Below are 13,935 nucleotides of genomic sequence, written 5' to 3' on the forward strand. Positions count from 1 at the left end.
TAACAAAGTGACTCCAGAGCTAAAAAGAACATACTTAAAAAGAATTACAAATATGAAAATATCTTATCTCATGGTTTTAACAGTTTCTAATATTTTTATACTTCTAAACAAGTCTCTTCCCCCTTAGAAACTGTTATATATATTTATACCATCCAACTAATTCTCCACCATATTTCCTTAAAAGTATTTTTTTTTAAATCCTACATTATCCCTTATTTCATTTCAAGGCAGAAAGACTCCCAAGATTTTATTTCTTACAGTGGTGCTCTTTCTACATTGCATAATGGGAGGCCCTTAACTGGAGGAAGTTGTCTCCGAATCACGATATTAGATTGTTACTGGAGGATTTCATACAAAACAAAAACAAAACAAAACAAAAACTAATTCCATTCGTGATGATTCTTATTATTTTTAATTTCAGTAATTGACACTTCCATCTCAAGACATCGTCTACTCTGGGTCCTATCACCCTCTAGGTCCTTATTACAGATGATCCAACAAATGATTACCACCATTTATTTGTTTAATCCATTACAATTTGGGAAGCCCTTGTACATAGATGTGCCCTTGCTTTCAGAAAATTCATAATAATGTTGCTGGGAAAGCAGAGCAAACAAGATTAAAAGAATTTAAAGAGAACCTGAAGTAAACACTCAAGGGACAACTCCCACCACCACGACCAGCACCACATCTGGGCCAACATCTCAGCCCAAACAAATGCCAGGTTGTTCTGACTGCTATGGCACTATATGGGATGCAGAACCACATTTCCTAGGCGACTCTAGTGAAAAAATGCCTGAGGTGGCTCAACTTGCTCCATAATCATATAAGCAATAAGTCTTTTTTTTTTTTTTTTTCTGAAAACTTGGTACTGTTGTTTTAAATATCTGCTAGTTATGGAAATGTATACAATTATAAAAAGTGAACTACCCTTCCCCAAAGTGGTGAATTTTACATGTAAAATAAAATAGCCCTCAAAACGTAAAATACTTGCTATACCTGATGTGTCCACAAAAATATATCACGAGAGTACATAGCCCTGTCCCAGGGCTGCATGGCTGACATAAGAAACAATCGAAACATAGATTCTTCGAGTCACTGTCTGTTTTATGTTCTAGGAAACTCTCTGTTTCCTGTTTCTGTTGTAACAAGTTATTAGAAATGTAGTGACTTGGAACAACACAAAGTTATTTTCTTACAGTCTGGAGGCCAGATGTACAAAATAGGTCTCACTGGGCCAGAACCAAAGTGTCAGCAGGGTTGCATTACTTTCTGGAAGCCCTAGGGGAGAACCTTGCCTTTTCTAGCTTCTAGAGACTGCATTCCTTGGCTCATAGCCCCCTTCCATCTTCAAAGCCAGCAATGGCCATCTGAATTTTCTTTAACAATGCCAACTGTCTGGTTCTGATTCTTCTGTTTCCCTTTCCACTTATAAGGACCCTTATGATTACATTGGGTTCACCCAGGTAACCCAGGATAATCTTCATATCTTAACATCAACTGATTAGCAACCATAATTTCCCCCTCTATTATGTAAAATAATACATTCACAGATTCTGAGGAATAAGATGTGAACATCTTTGGGGGACCATTATTTTGCCTAACACCATCTTCAATAGTAATTAGAAAACAGCTAGATAAACCTCACATGCACAAGCAACTCTCCTCCAATAAGGATATTTAACTATTTTAATTTACAATAGGTGAAAGCCCTAAAACTTAAAAAAATAAACTGGTCGAATAGCAGGCATAAGATTGCAACTCATCTCACTGAGCTGAGTACACTAATTAGCGGAATGGGAGACCACAATGCTCCTTTCCCAGGTCACCAGGCCAAACAGAGCACTCAGAAGGCTCAGAGAGAAATGTTTGACAATAGTCTATTGAAAATTAAGCGTCAATATCTTTCAATAATGATAATGAAACATATGACCTAGTTGTAACCCTCCACATAGTAAATCATAAATTGATAAGGATGTTTGGACAGGTGTGATTTTTCCTTTGATAAAGATACAGGTGTAAGGACACGAATGAAGCCCAAGCTGTGAGACACGTGCTAGATTCCACCACAGTGCAGTGGATAGACCCTGCAGCCAAACTGTCTGCTTTAGAACTTAATTCTGCTGTGTGACCTTAAGCAAATGACTTAACCTCTCTTTATGTTTCAAATAGGGACTCTAATATGGTACTACCTGAGAGTGATTCAGCAGTAGTAAATGACTAATAGTTGTAAGTGCTGAAAACAAATCCTGGCATATAGTGAGCATTGTATTTGTTAAATAAAATCTTAAATGTTCCTGCTTGCTGCTTATAACTTGCCAACCAAGCTATATTCAAAGGGAATATACTTCTTAGAGCTAACCCATCATAGAGGATATGATATTATACATTGTTTTAACAAAAACAATACCCTTTGTTGCCATTAAAGTTTGGTAGCAACTACTGGGGTAGTAATAACTGGATGGTTAAGCAACGTACTGAACAAATGCAAATCTCAGAAAACAGTAGCAGCTGTGTTAAATAAACCGTCTCAGGGCCTCCTAAAGAAAGACACACAGCATCAGGGAGGACAGTAGGGTTTGTGATTCTTAATAGCCCCAGCATTTTCTGGGACAGTGGTGTTCATGGTACAATAATCCTCAGAAGGCTGAGCTCTGTAAGGGACAGTAGCAGTTACACTACACTAATGCCACCAGCATCTGCCGTGAGGGCCGGCATATTGTTGCTTGCACTTTGAAAGCTTTTCAGCATTCACAGCTGATGTTATAAACTTCTTATGAAAGTTCCTGAATTCAATAGCAGTGTACGATCGACTTCAATATTTTTATTTTAACCCCACAGGAAAGGGGGAGGAAAAGGGGAGGGATAGGACTCAGACCGTACCAGCACAGGCAAGGTGTGACAAATGGATATTCTATTACAAAAGAAACGAGCCACCTTAACGAAAAATACAATTTGGTTTTTGAGGTAATAGAATTGAACTCTTTATTTTTAAAAGTTAGAGGTGCAGCTTATATAGAACAATAGCTGAGCCACTCAGTATTCACTATTGAACCAGGCATTATTCTCAGTGTTTTACACAAATAAAGTCAGCTAATTCATATGGCCATCTCATGAACTAAATACTATTTCCATTTTACAGCCAGGAAATGGAGGTTCATCTGAGGAAGCTGCTCAAGGTCACCTAGCAGGCAATGGCAGTAGTTTTGGCACTTAAGTCCACACTGGCTTAGGCCAGTGGGTGTTCATCTTTCTGGCATGACTTCCTGACCCTAACGCAGCACAAACCAGAGAAACATTCCAGGACAAACAATTCCATGTCAAAATACATCCCAACAAACCTGCCATATATCTCCAAAATGAGCGGAGACATGATGGGGAGCCAGCAAGGATCTTGGGCAACTCACGGGCATCAGAATCAGCTGGCTCTGGCTTCGAATCCCTGCTCCACCCACTCCCAGCTTTGCAGCTCTTGAGCGCATTAACCTTTCTAGACTGTTTCTACCTCCAGAGTGGAGATAACACAATTTCTATTTTGCAAGACTACCTGAAGATGAAGAGAGCATTTCATTTGATCTTCACTAGTACCTCTCTCAGAGTATCTACCATTATTTAACCACCACATTTTACCAGACTGTCTCCATCTCTGTGTATGGTGAAATGTGGAGAACCAACCTGAGCATCTGGCCTCTCTCTCTCTGGCCCCTCTGTTTCAAAGGCTTAGCTTCAGTTCCAACTACTGCTGCCAGTCTTTTCCTGAAAGGTCTCATTTCTCTTTGGAGCTGGGTGCTACCTAAAGGTATCCTTCCATGGCACCCCAATGAGTTAAGCAGTCCATGACCCCAAATCACTATATAATTAAAGTAATTCCCAGAAAAGGAAAAGTATCCTTAACTCATCTAGGCGGGCTATGTGTTAAGAATCGGTTTCCTAGGATGACTGGCAGAGACACCCCTGACACACATTTTTCACACCTGCCACACCCTCCGGGATCATTCAACATAACGCTAGTTCCAACGGGAGAAGTCAGTTCCCAGCAGGCCTGGAGAGGACACAAACCCCTTGAGGAACACAGAGCCCACCTTCGGCATCGTCCTGCAGTTCTCCTCCCACCTCCGGGGCTGCCCCTTCTGATTAGTGGGAAAGATTTTGAAAAGTTTAATTCTTATCATGTACTTTGCATTTCTAACCATCTCAATGAAAAAGAGGTAATTAAATTCCAAGGATAGATGCTTAGTCCCCAATTTTCCATAACTACGATGCCTCCAGTTCCATGGTTTCCATTGGATAGTAATTTGCCTTTATTCAGATAGTCATGAAGCCCTCCCGTGGTGTAGGCAAGTATGGTGGGTAGGTACACTTAGCCTTGAGGATGCCTAAGGTGGGTATTTCAGCTTCAACTCAATTTTCTCTGAGGCTCGCCTTCACAGCCGGGCATCTCTCCTTGCACAGTCGAAATGCATCACTCACTACACATGAGCCTCAACTCAGCACAGGCACTACCGGGCAGAGAAGTGGGCCCTTCTAGACTGGTTCACTTGACCTGACTTTTAGTAGCTGGATGTCTTTCCTGCTTCTTGGGCCTTCGACTTGTTATCTTTCATCTCTTTTCAATCCCCTAATTTAGTATGTGGTTTTTCTTTTTCTTTTTTAATAGTACAAAAGGGTATATCGAAAACAAAGATGTACAGTAAGACAAACACTCCATCAAGTTAACGCTTCTTCGAAAAATAAAAATCTAAGAAAGTGCACAAGTTTTGTTTGAAAGTTTGAAGTGACACTTCAAACTAAAACGCAAAATCGTAAGGTTAAATTTTGAACTGTAAGCAAATAATCAAATTAGGGTTTGGGAGTAGAGAAAAACCAATCAGCAAATAACTGATTATCCTATTTACACTTTAATTCTATTAAGTGTTTCTTTAAATTCTGTTTTGAAGTACAAGTCGTTATTAGAAATTAATAAATTGAACTGATCTTGGTTTCTCTATGAAGAGGCTGAATTGGTTACCATTCATACTCCAACATCCTTTAACAAAACTGTCAAAATAAAGTAACTAGCATGAGAAATGAAAAAATAAGCCCAGAGAGAAATTAAAATTTTGATTCAGGGTAGCAATGAAGGTATGATATTACAATAAAACTTGAGAATGTTTAAACGAAGATATGCTTCTTACCTATAATGAAAATTAGCTAATGGAAATTTCTTTCACTTTCATTAAATTAACCCAAAATGTCTTACCAATAATATACTTCTCAAGAGATCAAAGAAAAAAATGTGTAAGATTTTTTAAAAGGTGACCTATTTAAAAGTGATGGAGCTTATTTTAAATCTAGTGATAAATCTGCTAAATGTAGTATCTGTAAAATCTAACATGTCTGCCCTACTGGGGTCTAAGGAAGCAAACTGCAAAAGTAGAATTTCTTTTAGACAGCTGCTTGGCAAACTCAGACTGCTCCCTTCTGCTATCCTTTCCCACAAAAGAAGTCAGCTTTAGGGCTAATAAGAATACAAACACAAATAGTTCTTTAAGAAAGCCCCTGTGTGTTCCCTTTTCATTAGATAAATCCCTTGTGTAATGAGCTACTGACCTATTGTGAACCTCCATAGAGAATGTTGATCCATTGCTAAAATCTTATGAAAAACACAAAAGGAACACAGAAATAAAAACTCTTAAATTTTAAAGGGAAAGGAAAAAGTTTTCTAATTCTGAATATGGTAGAGGAAAAAAAGAGTTCATTCTCTAAATTAAACACCAGAATTCACTTTTTAAATGCAAAATGAATAATCATGGATGTGCACAGACATATAGCTAAAAGGATATTTAATGCAAGTTGCTTAAAATAGTAAAAACTGGAAACTAACTGTCCAACGATAGGGAATCAGTTAAGTCGAGATGCACACATATAATAGAAGACTATAAATGATGATGTATGAGTACTTTAGCTATATAAAGATATACATATTTGAGTAAAAAAAAAAAAAAAAGCAACTTAAAACAGTATGTAGAGAATGGGCCCAGTTTTGTAGAGAACAACATTCTGCCTGTGCAACTTCAGGAAAGTTACTTAAGTTCCCTAATCAGTTTTCTCCTCAATAGAAAGGAAATAATCATAGCACATACTTCATAGGGCTAGAATGAGGATTACAGAAAATTTTGTGAATAAAGCAACTGGCACATTGCCTGGCCAATAGCAAGCTCAATACATGTTAGGTCTTTGAGTTACATGTTCATGGGGTGAAAAAGAATTTGAGGATATAGCATTAAGTGATTTTCCAGGTGCTGGCTAATTTGATTTGTATGTTTAAACTTCTACAAATATCTACTACCCATGATATGGGTAAGTATTAATAAATTAGAATATTCACACATAGTAATTATTCTCTTAAAAATCTACCATAGTGATTTGCTCACAATAAAAAAAAAAATCTTGGTTGAGCTGAATTTACTCTTCTGGTTTCATTTAATCAAGTTTGCCCTGGAACATTTAAATTTAACTTACTGGCTAAATCTGTTTATAATATTTTTATTGGATAAAGCTTTGCATTGCTCAACCTCATAAGAATGTAAGAGCCCCAATTCAAGACCCGTTAGAATGCCACTATATCTCCTATTATCAGTGGGAAGAATCTAACAGTTAAACCTGTTTATAATATTTTTATCAGGTAAAGCAAGGCATACTAACATTGCTCAACCTCATAAGAATTTAAGAGCCCCAATTCAAGATCCGTTAGAATGCCACTATATCTTCCATTATCAGTGGGAGGAATCATTTCTTGTTTCTTCCCAACTCCCCACCCTTCTCCTTTTGAATTTTCCTTTCCATAATCACAGGCTAGGAGCTCTCTACAGGACTGTTAAGCTTCAAGGGCAGTAACAGTGTCTCCATCTTGGCATCCATAGTATCTAGCATAGTACCTGAAGCAGTAGCTGCTAACTACATGTTCACCAACTGAATAATGTCTGATAGTTCAGAATAGAGGCTTCAATTCCCCCGTAAGAGAATTGGATAAAGGTTGATAGGCTAACTCTTTAGCCTAAAACTGTCTGGAATTCTCAGTAATTTTTCCTTTAAAAAAAAAAAAAAAGGAAAAACAAACATCTCACTTCAAAGTCTTGCTTCTAAAAAGTTGTCACTTGTATTCCATTGTCTATTTTAATTGATGTAACAGTATTTCTACTTTTTTCCTCTATATTTTGTTTAAAGTCCCACAAGAATCCTAAAGAGTTTAAGTAACTCACTGGAAGTAACACAACTAGTAAGTTGCCACACAAGATAGCCTCAGGACTTCCGCAGGCCAGTGTCCAGAATCTCTCTACAATGGCGCTCTGAAAAAAATCTCCCATGACCTTTGGCCCTAAAAGTTGTTGTAGATATGGTAACGAACGTTTTCAATAACACCTGAGCAAATGCTATGCTTCTTCCAAATATTTCCTAGGGCTTTTATGAGATTACAGAAGAGAAACTGAGGACAGGAGACAACACAAAATGTCCAAGTGTTTCCTTCCAGGTTCATAAGTCAATCAGCTTTACTTAAAAACGAAACTAAAGAAACCAAATTAAATATTAACACTCTTTCTCTCTCTCTCTCTCTCTCTCTCTCTCTCTCTCTCTCTCTCACACACACACACACACACACACACACACAAACACTTCAATCAGAGGCTATGGTAAAGTAAGACTATCATCAATGAGCTGTAAGAAGAAAATTTTGCACAGCTTGTTTTTTAAAAAGAAAATAAAATGTTAAGGGTCAAAAGAGTTTTCCACACATCCATCCATTCTTCCTCCAGATTCCAGATTTTCAATTTCAGCCACTGCTCTGACTCTGTTTAAACGCGGAATGTCAGTTCCCTTGACATGAAGTGGTAGCCACCATTGAAATGTTTAACTTCCTGAAGACTTCACTTCACATTCCAAGGAACTTACCAAAGGACTTCACATGAAAAATCTCAGCCAATCAGCTGTATAAGTAAGAATATTTGAAGAAATCAATTGGTTTTTACCTGAGCCAGCTGAAATGCACTATTTATATATAAATAGTTACACGTTGTAGGGGGTCTACTTTGTGCCAGACATTATGATAGGTCTTTTGCGCTTTAATCCTCATTATTATCTTCAAAAGTCGTTATAGTCCAATTTTACTGAATCGGTGTGTTTAATATAACTGAGAACACACCCTTAATGAATGAGACTAGGAGTGAAACCACGGATTTGAAAAGTTAAGTTTAAAATCAAAATCCATAGTTAACCTAGAGACACTAAACAGATCTCTTCGAAAATTTAAAATACATGTCAAAATGATTTAATATTTAATTTTAAGGTCATATCAGAGCAGGTAAGATTAAACACAACAGCCAAGATTTATAAATAAAAGATTACTGGACATGAAATTAGAGTTGTTCGAAGACGCAGCCGCGGGTTACTAACAATTACCCGTATCTCAGAAAGATAAACAGGTCGTCTCTTCGCACCTATGTGCGCTGAGTCTTTGCTTAGCAGTAGCTTCTGGACCGCCAAACGTTGAAAGGTTTTAGCGCATGCTGCCCAGAGCTGGGCTATCACTGTTCACACATCATCAGTAAGTGCCTCTCAAAAAGAAAAAGGCAGTCCCTCCTCCACCACCTGAACTTCAGCCCTGACCTCCGGAGTGGCTCTGGACAATCTATGGTTTAAAGTGTCCTTTCAACGCCAAGACCGAGTTACCCGAAATGGTTGCAAATGAATGAGCTGAATGCTCGGAGCAAGGAGACAAGCTACACATCCATCCTCTATCAGGCAAAATCAAGGAAAGATGCCGTGAGGCGGGGTGCGTGGGGGCCGATTCCGAGCCACGTCCCGGTTGGCAATCCACCTTCCCCCTCCCCGCGCTTCGCAGGACGCGCGTCTTCCCAGCCCATCCTCCTCCCAGCGCCTCCGGGCGCTCCTTACCGCTCCCAGCTGGGGCTCCAGACGCTCCCAGCCGAAGGCACTGGCTCCTGGCGGAGGATATGCTAGCGGACGAAGCCCGCTGCCGCAGCCACCCCCACCCCCGGCCGAAGCCACTAGAAAGTTTACTCGGGATCTCGCCCCCTTGCGCCACGGCCCCGCGTGGGAAGCAGGTCCCTCGGCTCCTCCCGCGGCCGCCGCCCCCGAGGCCGCTCTGGGCGGCGCTGCACCCCGGCGGGGATCCGGCGGCCGTGGACGGCCCCTTGCGCGCCGAGGGCGGGGTCTCCCCGCCCCGCTCGGCCCGCGGCGCAGCGCTGGGTGTTTACAACGGCCCCGGGGCCCGCTCTCCCCGCCCTGCGCGCTCCTGACATCATTCATTCTCTCACACCCTCACCCGCCCACTCTATTTCCAAACAGTGACTCACTGCCAGCCCCGTGGCAGCAGCGCCGGCTCCTGCTGCTGTGGTGGCTCTCCAGGCGCAGAGCGGAGCCCGAAAAACCGGTGCGACTTCTTAAGAAAACCCCGGCGGATCCACCCCTTTCCCAGCCATTAAAGGTGCAGGGAAGGAGGGGCTTGGCTGGAGGGCGGATTGGCTCAAGACGGAAAGGTTCAGCGCCGAGGGCAGACCTCCCCAGAGCAGTGACAAGAGATCAATCTGGGAAAATTGTTTGGGTGTCACTCTCAGCAACTTTCAAGGGTGGGGCTGGGAGGGGATCCCCCACCCCCGCACCTAGCCTTATTCAGGACCTGCTTCCTGACGTCGATGTGAGTGGGCTTGGAGGCACTAGCGGTTACTCAAAGGGTTTTGCCGGGGCCTCAGTCAGAGAGGTGGGTGTCTAAACTGCAGAGTTGCTTAGCAGGATTAGTCATAGGTTCGCACCGTGGCAACTCTAGGTGTGAGCTGGAAGGGTGCTCCAAGTTAATGAGGCTACTACTTTCCCCTCAGTGACTAACCACCGTGTCATTTGTTCTATTAATTTGCTTCTCTTTAAGGATAAGAAACCGTAACTAAAATAAACAATGAAAGAGTTGTTCTTTGCTCAACTGAACACTACACTTTTCTGCAGTTTGAGGGGCACGAGGTGTTCGTGTGTGGTTTCTTCGATGAGCTCAGCAGTTACGTTTTTAGAAGGGGTGTTGCCTTCTTAAAAATGGTCGAGGTTTTACATTTCTTGGAGTTGCTATTCATACACCTGCTGGGCAGCTTTCAAAGTAAGGATGACAGCCTCAAATTCTAACTGGGATGAAGCGGGAATTTGGCCAAATCTTTATTGAATTTAATTGACAGAAATGTTTTCTGTTAATTTCCACTTGAGGACAGGTTTGAGATGTGCACTGGCTTATGGGCGATTCCATGTAATCAACAAAAATAATCCAAAGGCATCTCTGGGTGCCCGGTGCGGAAATCATGTGGGTACATAATTATTTGTCTATGGATATTAAACACAATGGTAACAAGAAAACGAAACAAAACATAGGGCAGTCCCAAAACAGACAGCTCTTAGATGTAACTAGAGAAGTCTCCTCCAAATGAAAATGTTTCTGAAATTAACCAAAGGTTCCAATCATTGTTGTGGAAAATGCACTCAGAACACCAACGATTGAAATTTATTTTCCTTGGGTCTATTTTTTCCTTTCAATAGGAGTTCGTTTTTCATTTTACAAAGCCCAGGCATCTTGCCCAGAAGGCAATAGCAAATGGATTGGTTTGCTAGGATGCAGTCAAAGGAAGTGGCAATTCAAACCAACAGTTTTCATAGGCACAGACATAATCAGAAGCTTGGATGCCCTGTCCATGGGTAGCACAGAGGGACCAGATTCAAATGCTTAGCCACAGAACAGTTGGGGTGAATATCCCTATGCTCCCTACTTCATGACTCAATTATTTGGACATTATGGAGGTATGTGTACATAAGATTTTTTCCAGATCTTAGAAAATGTTGTGGGCTTTTGGGCCTGAGTACATGGATGAAGTATAAAAGATCAAAGCCTGCCATCCTGTCTGCATTGTTGCATGACGTAAATCCTTTAGCTTTACCATAGGATAGGATGGTCTGTTTGTTTGGGAGGCTTAGTGAGTAATTTTGAATTTGTGGTTACTACGGGGCCCCAGTTTAAATATAGTGAAATAAATGATTAGGTCATTTTATTATACCATTTAAATATCCCCCAGTAAATGTAATAGTATCATTGTGATTGTGTTGCATGAAGTTTTTCCGTTCTACTCATTGTTAACATATGAGAAAGCAAATTATTCATCTTAATTTCTCTTTTGAAAAATAGTGTCTTGTCCATCTCACAAAGAGAGGTGATTTCTTTTTAACTATACCTTTTTGTTCTCACGATGTGCCAAGTTTACTAAGTCCCTGATTAGTCACCCTCCAAAAATAATAATGTTAAATTCTCTATGGGAGAGTAAAGGCTGACAGGTATGCTCCTGTCAATTTTATTTTTCTAAACCAATGCATACTGTAAATCAAGTTTTACAGCTATTTCTTTGGTCTGATAAAATATACTGATTAAGTTAGGGAAACATATGGATCTGTAGTATTTATCTTATAATAACTCCTCTGGATGTACCTAAGTCATTCACTGAATCAATAAATGTTTATCGAGTTGCCACTTTGTGCCCACAATGTTTATCTAAGAATCACCATGTAGATCTTCTAAATATATGTCTCAGCAATGGGAAAGTTTACTTTTTAAAATTTTTTGCTTAAGGATGTTTATTGCAACATTATTTAAAATTTTCCCAGAATCCAGCCTGGTGCAAGGCATGTAATTATTGAGGGAGTGAAATAAACAAATGAACAAGACTTAGAGAACAAACCAATAGTGAAGTAACTCCATGTTATGTGATTCTATGTAGACAATAAAAAAAAAAATAGTTCTATAAGCTCTGACTCAGAAAACTGTCCTTGTCAAGTGAAAAATACAAGCAGAGAGAAAATACACACACACACACACACACACACACATCATTGTTGTGAAAAGACAGAGTGTGAGGAGGGAAAACTTGTATTTCTGGACTATTTTTCAATGAGCCTGAATTACTTTTTGGAACTTACAATGAGTTCACGACATAGGGGAGCTTACTGTCTAGTTGGAGAGACAATAACACCCGGAATGACTAGAGATTAAGGCTGCTCACTCTGTGGACTTGAGGTTTCAGATATTTGCTCTGTACCAGGCCCATCTGAAGAGCGAACACCTACCATTTACTGAGTATTGTATGCCAGGGACCATGCAAATTACTTTCCCCATATTATTTCATTTAATCCTTTTAGCAACTTTCTAAGGTAAGTATTCATAATGCCCTCCTCTACCTATGAGGTAACAAAAGGCAAGAGAGGTCATTTTTTTGAGATCACACTCAATTGGCATCATCAAGGCATAAATCCAGGACTTTCCTGCCCCAAAGTTCATACTTTGACCACTATTCCTTAAATTGCATCTACACTGATATAATTCTCCTCCTGTAACAATAATCTTACTTTTTGAGTTTTTAGTTTTTAAAACATTTATTTTAAATTTGATCAAAATATAATATAAGGTATACTGCCATATTATAGAGCTATTGGAAATGAAGAAAAACAATAAAACCACTGTTAACATTTGGTGTCTGATTTCTATTATTTTAGATAATTTCAACATCATGCTTATGATTCTTATTCTGTTTTTTTTTTTTTAACTCAAGCGTTATCTTATATGCTCTTTCTCATGATTATCATATTAGTGGCTCGACAGTGTGCCAGAAAATGTATGTGCTTGTGCATGTGTAGCGTATATTGAAATTAATCTGATATCTAGTAGCTTAATTATTAATTTGGGAGCAGTTTATAATATTTTTACATTTTTCTGTTCATGAAAACCCTTGGACTATCTTTTTTATAGTTAGTACTACTATACTACGTATACGAATATTCTAATTAAAGCGTTTTGGGTATTGAGAAAAGTAAATAAAAGGTACTATGTGCTACTTCTTATTAGTATTATTTTCCATGCTCTTCTGGACTGGAGCAAGATGGGGAGGGTGTAGGGAGAGCAATAAACAGCTTTGCAGTTCAAGTACAAGATGACAGTGGTCTAGGCTAGGAAAGTGGTGATAACAATATAAGAAGCAAAGAGGACTTGAAGTATAATGGGTAGAATTTGCATATCAATTAGATATGGAGATAGAGCCAAAGAGAACTCTTACTTTTTTTGCTTATTTATTCAAACTCTTGGTTAGATCGTACTGCCTTTTACTATGCAAGACAGGGAATGTCAAGGTAGGAACAGGTTTGTAGAGGAAGATGATGACTTGAACGTGATGAGTTTGAGATGCATAGTGTATAAATGGAGATATTAAGTAGGCAGCTGATAATATTTGTCTGGAACTCAGAAAAGAAGCATGAACTAATGATATACATTTGAGAATAGTCAGCATAGTTAATAAGAAAGCCATAAGAAAAAATGAGAGTGCCTGGAATGAGTACAAAGAGAGATGTGGAGAGATCTAAGAAAGAGCCCAACATATAGGCTTGATAAAGGAGAACACTGCAGATTAGCCTGCAAATACAGAACTTGAGAGATGGGAAGAAAACCAGGAGAATATACTGTCAAGGAAAGCAAGGAAAAGACTTTTTAAGGAAGGTGGAATGGCCGTCTATATCAAATGCTCCTGAGAGAGCAAGTAAAATAAAGACCAAAAAAGTCCATTGGATTTGGTGACATGGAGGGTCATTGACCTTAACCAGAGGGAGTTTGGTTATGCAATGGTGGAGCACAGCCCTGATGGAGTGGGGTAAGGAGGAGCTCAGTAGGGGACCAGTGAATTGGCTTTCTGGAACGCTGATCTATAAGGAGTTCCAAAGTATTACCAGAATAAATTCATAAAGTACAGTTTGGGTTGGTGGGAAACGAAGAGTGATTGCTAAATGAGTACAGGGTACTGGGGTGATTAAAATGTTTTATAACTGATTGAATGCTGATGGGAAGGAATCAGTAAAGGAGATGAGGAAAGA

General features: G+C 39.6%; 1 protein-coding gene across 4 annotated transcripts in view; it reads right to left on the reverse strand.

The window, feature by feature from the left end:
• Window positions 1–9,682, reverse strand: part of SGMS2 (sphingomyelin synthase 2) — a 73,177-nt gene extending 63,495 nt beyond the window's left edge. For 2 of the 4 annotated variants that reach the window (XM_016160830.2, XM_016160831.2), the window contains exon 1: window positions 9,354–9,682. The gene's annotated coding sequence lies outside the window, so the exon portion shown is untranslated. Of the gene's footprint in view, window positions 1–8,931; window positions 9,152–9,353 lie in introns of those variants that run through there. The other 2 variants (XM_016160827.2, XM_016160829.2) reach the window with 1 other exon arrangement.
• Window positions 9,683–13,935: the final 4,253 nt, after the last annotated feature.

Source organism: Rousettus aegyptiacus, unplaced genomic scaffold (genome assembly GCF_014176215.1).
Source record: "Rousettus aegyptiacus isolate mRouAeg1 unplaced genomic scaffold, mRouAeg1.p scaffold_m13_p_10, whole genome shotgun sequence".
In the NCBI taxonomy this organism is placed as follows: Eukaryota; Metazoa; Chordata; class Mammalia; order Chiroptera; family Pteropodidae; genus Rousettus; species Rousettus aegyptiacus.